Raw genomic sequence first — 7,728 nt, 5'->3', positions numbered from 1 at the left:
CATGGGTATTAATAAATTACAAGCTTAACCACGTCCGATTGTTAGCTCACCTGAGCACAATGTGCTCATGGTGAGCTTTCGTGATCGCCTTTTGTCCGTCTTGCGTCGTCAACATTTGCCTTGTGAACACTCTAGAGGCAACATTTGTTGTCCAATCTTCATTAAAATTGGTCAGAAGATTGGTCTTAATAATATCTTGAACGAGTTCGAAAATGGTTTCGTTTGCTTGAAAAACATGGCTGCCAAGGGGCGGGGCATTTTTCCTTATATATTATATGGCTATAGTAAAATCTTGTTAACACTCTAGAGGCCACATTTACTGTCTGATCTTCATGAAACCTGCTCAGAAGATTCATCCCAATAATATCTTGGACAAGTTCAAAAATGATGCCGGTTGGTTGAAAAAACATGGCCGCCAGGGGGCGGGGCATTTTTCCTTATATGGCTATAGTAAAACCTTGTTAACACGTTAGAGGCCACATTTATTTTCCGATCTTCATGAAACTTGGTCAGAAGATTAGTCCCAATGATATCTTGGATGGGTTCGAAAATGGTTGCCGTTGTATTAAAAACATGGCCACAAGGGGGCGGGGCATTTTTCCTAATATGGCTATATATTGCTCGAATGAAACATTATTAACACTCTAGAGGCCACATTCATTGTCCGATCATCATGACGATTGGTCCCAATGATATCTTGGATGAGTTCCAAAATGGTTCCGGTTGGTTGAAAAACATGGCCGCAAAGGGGGCGTTGTATTTTTCCTTATATAGCTATAGTAACACCTTGTTTACACTCTAGAAGCCATAATTATTGTCCGATCATCATGAAACATTGTCAGAAGATTTGTCCCAATGATATCTTGGACAAGTTCGAAAATGGTTGCATTTTCTTGAAAAATATGGCCACCAAGGAGCTGGGCATTTTTCCTTATATGGCTTCGTGAATCTTCATGAAACTTTGTCAGAATATTTGTTTTAATGATATATTGCATGTGTATGAAAATGGTTTTGGTCTGTAGAAAAACGTGGCTGTCAGGGTGTTCACTAGTCATGAAAGTTGGTAAGAACATTTTGTTCTTATGACATCTTGTGCTGCACAGAACAGGTCAGTTTTATTGAATCTCAGGTGAGCGACTTTGGGCCTTTCAGGCCCTCTTGTATCATAAAATTGACATTTCTGATTGCATTTAAATGTTAAGATCAATCATTGGTCTAGACAACTGTTAGGAAAACTTTGTATAAAAGGCATGTGAAAAAACACAGGGGCAAACATACATCCCTAAATAATTTCTGACTTCACTGCCTATTGTTTTTCTCTACAGGTAAGATATTTTATTGTATTTTTGTTGTTGATATAAACTAACATTTTTACTACTCATTTAAATGTTAAATGACTACTCTTCTATTTGGCAAATTTATACTTATGAAAAGTGATTTATGTGCATATTTATTTGTAAATTAACTATTCGAAATAGTATATTTTTAATGTTCATTAATATAACTTGCATATGACTACTTGTTAATGTTATACAGTTCATCTTTAGATAAATTACTTGTATTGCAAATAGACTTTACAGTTATTTTACTATTTTTACTTATATAAAATATATAAAATTAATGTTTTGTTATATATTTTTAAAAAAATGCTGTGTCTGCAATTATTGTACTTGTAATGATTAATAATTAGTAAGAAATTTTACACATCAGATATTGTGTTATGCCCCCAGATCGAATGATCAGGGGGTATATCGTTTTCGGCCTGTCTGTCTGTCTGTCTGTCATTGCATGTGTGTGTCTGTCCCAAAACTTTAACCTTGCTCATAAAATGAAAGCTCTTGGGTCTTGTTCCTTAAACTTCTCATGTGCATGCATCTAATTGAGATCTACAATCAAACATGGTTTGAAGTCAATAGGTAAAAAGGTCAAGGTCACTGTGACCTTTACATTCAAACTATAACATTGTTTCTAAAATATCTGCAGTGCGGCTTCAAAGAACAGTAGGGGGCATTGTGTTTCACAAGCACAGCTCTTGTTATAAAGTTATTTCTGACAGCAAAGAGAGTTTTAAGCTTATTTCCCCCAATTGTAGAATTATTATGAGATGTTAAATTACTAAAATTTGAATATGTTTTGATTTATGTTGAATCTGTTGTATTTGTTGTATAATAGAAAAACACACATCCCTGAATAGTTTCTGACTTCACTTCCTATTGTTTTCCTCTACAGTGTATCACTCACACTGCACCTCCTAATACAGCGTACAAAAATACTATTTGACTTCGATAGGCAATCAAACGCACACATACAAATATCGCACAAATATCAACATACATTATTTTTTAAATTTATACAAGAAAAGAATAAATGACATAGAAACATTTGTTCCTCAACAATAACTAATGAGTAATGAATAACATCAAAATTTATAAATAATCAAATGTGTATACATCTTAATTATTACTTAACATAAAACATGTATAACTGTGCATTAAAACATGAAAGAACTAATCAGAGTCAACATTATAGATTGTTTCATGTTTAAAATGGTGCAATCTTTCAAGCATTAAAACAACTGATTTTCAATTAGTTAAATTACTTGTTCATTACAAAATTAAACTCTATGAGTATGTTTTTTCTTTAACTAAATATAAATTGCTAATACTGAAAAAGCCATTCACAGAAAAAGGGGCAATTATGTTTAAAAAGTGTTTTTGGTAAATGTTTTCATCCAATGGAAGAGCTATTGCAAGTCCATAACAATGATTTCACTGTTATTCAATAGTCCCACAATGATCTGGTGAGTGTTGGTGTTGTAGCAGACAGAGGCTGTATTCCAGCGTCCATCTTTTTGTGAAGCCAGAGTTGCTAGTTTCTTTTTTTCCCTCATGATCCACTTGTATGACATAATTGGAATCGTATCCGCAAACAAACACTTGTCCTGCAGGTGTTACGTGTACAAGCCTTGTGCCTTGTAGTTCAGTGTGCTCAAAGGTGGATATCAGGGTTCCATCTGTAGCCAGAGTGAGAAGCTTGTGCTGCTTTTTGTTGGTGACATAGATCCTATCTCCTGCAGGACTCACTGCACAGTAAAACACTGCAAAACAATTAACATGTTGTGTATAAGCACCTTAGGGTTATGATATATGCATTAACACTATTGCTATTTTTTAAACTTTTTTTCTGAAAAACAAATGTTAAGAGATTTGAAGTGTCATAAATAGAAAAAATCGTTTATGTGTATTAATAAAAAAAACATTTACCATTAAAAGTGCCCCCAGCATCCTCATACAGTTTTTCACAAGTGTCCCAGTCATATTGAAGTGTTGCAGGGAATTGCCAGAGGTGATATACAACACTCGCTTATGGTGTGCAATACCTAGGACATCATGCTGTAATGAAATCTTTTTTCAACTCACCAGATTTTCATTGCTCACAGATAAAAACTGCACACCTGCACCAGTTACAGTCACCATACTGGATGTGATTTGGCAAATGTCCCATGCATGACCAGACACATCACAGTGACTGGAAACATTGTAATGCTGGTCTAACAGTTTCACTTTCTTATTATGGTAATCTGCAACAATGACCTGGCCGATAGGCAGGCAGCAAATGCCATTGATTTGGAAGACTTTATATGTGTCACTTGGTATGCTCACACTATACACTGATTTGCTCTTCACAGTGAGGGGTTGCATATTGCCTACAATCCTTCCTAAACTAGACTGTGTAAACAGGTATTGCTCAATGTCAGTGTTTGCTGTGAATATAAAACTCTGAACCTTTACATTTTCTTTAGATATGACTCAGACTCTTTTATTTTGTCCATACATTTTCTGCTGGCTATGAGCTCAAGTTCTTTCCTAATCTTATCACAAAGGCCATTTACAGCTTCACTGAGTGTTTGCAAGTCATCCCTCAGTCTGCTGCAGTTTTCAACATCTTTCTTGAGAGAGGTTAGCATTGCGGTCCGAATTTCATCGAGATCTGTCAAGGTTGTTTTTTCTAGTGCATCCAAAGCAGCATTTAATTTCTTTCGAAGGTCTTTGATTTCTCGCAGTTTGTCATTACATGATACCTCCACGGACTGAATGCTGGCCTCTTGTTTACTCTTAAACTTATTCAGTTCTCCAACAATAGTTTGCAGTTTGTTTGATAACTTTTGCATATCCATTGACAGGTTTTTGGTTGACTTAAAAATGAGAGCAATATTTGTACACTGTCTGAAATAGCAACAAGAATCAAAATTACGCAAGAATCATTTGTGCGCATGCATTTTCTTGCTGCAATAAAACATAAACAACTTTCTAATTTATAATTTGCTAAGCAGGTCATGTCTAGGCAAACTTTTTGGGTTTAAATTAAAAACTCGTTCTAAAAGAAATTTAAAAAATCTAATTTACAATGAACAGTTTTATATACTAATATGAAAAGGTTTTGATTGACTCAGAAATTAGAGCCACATTTGTGAATTGTCTGAAATAGCAACACGAATCTGAATTATCACAATTATCATTTGTATGTATGAAATATCTTACTTAAATAAAACTTTAACAAGTATCAAATTTATAATATTCAAAGCAAGGCAAACATTGTGAGTTTTAAATTTTAAACTCCTAAAATGGCCTAAAACAAATGTCCTAAAAATCAAACATAAGTGTACTACATAGTAAAACGTTTTATAAACAAGAATTTTACATTAATGGTGAGCAATTTAGTCCTCTTCCAATCAAAACCAAATCAATTAAAAATTATGCATAAAATCAATGTATGCCCCATTTTGCAATCTAGACATCAAGCAAAAATGTCTTCAAACATTGCAGCCATCGACAATTTAAAGTTGTCAAGTGTAACTATTAAAATGCTTATAACTTCTGTTAAGTCCAGAGAAGAATGAACATAAAAACAGAGATTTGATTCCATTGAAAGCAACCTACTTTATAAAACTGTAATACAAGATGTAAACTGATCCTAGATAGCGCTTGACGTTGGAAACATCCACTACACTATAACTGCAATATAACATGGATGACGGGGTCCAAGCTACAAAACTGCATTTATAAACGGATTCGCATTATAAGTTCTGAGCTCAGGTATTAATTATTGCCATGCTATGTTGTCCTTTGCCAATACATGCATATAAACCCTATGGTATTGAGTGTGTACATACTGCTTTTCTAATGTGCACATATATCAAAATCCAATATTATTACAATATCGTTTAAAAAAAAAATAAATTCTGGCAATTTATGACGATTAGTTTATTTAAGAATGTCATAAGCACAAATATACACCATTTTTCGAAGTGTAAAATGTGCAGTGCATTATGGGACAGAGGTTTCAGTGTGTAATGTTCAGTCTAAATTATAACAATTAATTGACTAGTGAACTTAAATTTGGATTGAATGCAATACAATGTTTTATTGCGTCATACTCAGTCATGCAAAAACATGCTTTTTTGGGACCGGGCAAAAATGGAAGCGAATTTCTGTTAACAATTACCTGGCGATTGCATGTTACTAAATCCTCTGGATAACTTATTTTATTTCTCTGTGCCTGTTATGTTTTCAAATCCATTTTAGCAGACAATATTTAAATACATATTGTCTACAAATAACAATGAAACAAACATGACTATAAACTTGTCAAAGCCGGCAAAAGAATGGTAGGGTTTTCTTAATCTATTCCGTGACTGTGTGTTACTTACCTGTGATTCAGTAAAACACAATAATTGCAACACAGCTGACTGTGGTCCTGACAAAACATTTTCAGTTTCTCCTCTTTGTGGACAGCACAGTTCAGTAGCAATTCCTCCAAGTCTTTGTAACAGGCCATGTATTTGTTTCTCCTCTTCCATATTTAGTATGGTTTGCATATATTTGATCATGATGATCAATGCATTTTCTGCAGAAAAACTTCGTACATGTTGCACAAAAATAATCAATTTCATAAATTGTTCTGCTTTCGCAACCTCCACAAACATTGTCCTTCACGGAATCTGAACCACTTTGACCTGCATCTACAGATGTCGCCATTTTGTAATAGATATTGTAAACTGTCCTTTATTTTGAAATGCTGTTTCCACTCTTATTATGATCCCATCCCTATTAACATAATGAGTATTTATGATGACACACAATTAGAACATTAACAAAGTTTCAAATGGTCGGATTTAACTGTATTGATTTGACATTTCTCTTTTGGTTATGTTTTTATCAACTGTTATGTTTACAACTGATTTAACAAAGTTGCAAACATAAAAACCCTGAAAATTACACTTCCTTTAAGATTAAAGCGTCTTCTGCTGTCTCAAAACATTGGGTCAAAGCACACCATTTAGTTTTATCTTGGTGTTTCTAAACTAAATGAAATACACATCTGCATCTCAAATTGTTGTCAATGTGAATCTGAAAATAAGAAGTATTCATTAAATTTCAATTAAGTACTTTGAAAAACATCAACAAAAATTTTCATGAAAGATTTGGTTGTCAAATTGTGCCATTGTTAATAAAAATTATTGCCATTGTTAATTTGCCATTGTTACAAAATTCTTCAAAAAGGTACTGTTGATACAAAGAAAGGTGGTTAAATAAAATACATTCAATCCCAATTCTAAAAGAAGATAGAATCAATGTATATTTTAAATAATTTTAATATGTTCTATGAAGGTTAACAAGAAAATATCTTTAAAAAAGATATTCCGCTAATATCCTGACATTGAAATAAAGATAGATAATTTAATTTTTCTAAGTTATTAAATTAGAAACAAAATGTTTAGTATTGTTGTGTTACTTAAAAGCTGCATATCCATCGCATGAACTGTTTGTTAAGAAGTGCACATTTATGAAACCACATAATATTGTTCGTAGATACAAATGTTACTTCCTGTAATCACATCATATGTATCCTCACCTGGCTCATGATGAATTTATTTCTTTATTTTTCTTTCCATATATTCAAATAATACTGTAACATGCATGTCATGCGGAAATTGGTCTCATGACATATGCGGCCATCATAACTCAAGCCCAGCCTGTGCACTTGCAAAGTCTAGTCAGGGGCCCACAATCTACTTTACATACAAATTGAATACAAAGTCCATAACCAAGCTACAGACAGATAAAACGGGGTATATAGTTATTCAACATTTTGCTGATAAATGAGGGTTAAACCATTTGCTGAAAATAGTGTGACACATGATATTTTCAGTGAACAAGCACAATTTAAAATTGGAAGTTACAAATGGTCTGGTAATATTTGTTGATTAAATAGTTCTCACTCGCTGTTTTAACCAACTGTTATGTTTAGAAACTTGAATTATAAGAATCCTGAATTGCACTTTATCAAAGATAAACATTTCTACTACATAGTTATACATGTTTTATATCATTAAGTCAACTCACACCATTGAGTTTAATCTATGTCCATCTCAGTCATATTGTGTATTCTTCTGCATATCAGATTTTGTAGTCCATACGAATTAAGAAATAGGAAGTCTGCATTAAATGTAAACGCAACATTTTGTTATTGAGAGAAACAAGAACTGGAAATTAAAAGATAGATGAATACTCCACATAAAAATAAGCCCACTGATAAAAGTTGATGAAAAACATATAAAAAATCATTTAAATGTACTTAACCTGATTAAAACATTTTAACATGTCAACTCGTTTAAATGTATACATAACCTCAAAACAGTTTTAGCTGACCTGACCGTAAAGTGAG

General features: G+C 33.1%; 1 long non-coding RNA gene across 2 annotated transcripts; it reads right to left on the bottom strand.

Annotated features, from left to right (window-relative positions):
• Positions 1–2,335: 2,335 nt before the first annotated feature.
• LOC127878937 (uncharacterized) lies at positions 2,336–7,054 on the bottom strand. 2 transcript variants are annotated; one of them, XR_008048854.1, is made up of 4 exons: positions 6,916–7,054; positions 5,711–6,107; positions 3,264–4,226; positions 2,336–3,097 (listed from the first exon to the last, which is right to left on the bottom strand). It is a non-coding gene; the product is annotated as an uncharacterized LOC127878937 (long non-coding RNA). The 2 variants fall into 2 exon arrangements; XR_008048853.1 differs by lacking the exon at positions 6,916–7,054 and having other exon boundaries at positions 5,711–6,157.
• Between the last annotated feature and the right edge of the window lie 674 nt (positions 7,055–7,728).

Source organism: Dreissena polymorpha, chromosome 4 (genome assembly GCF_020536995.1).
Source record: "Dreissena polymorpha isolate Duluth1 chromosome 4, UMN_Dpol_1.0, whole genome shotgun sequence".
Lineage (NCBI taxonomy): Eukaryota > Metazoa > Mollusca > Bivalvia > Myida > Dreissenidae > Dreissena > Dreissena polymorpha.
Note: the sequence above shows the minus strand (reverse complement) of the source record. Positions and strands in the feature narration are given on the sequence as shown.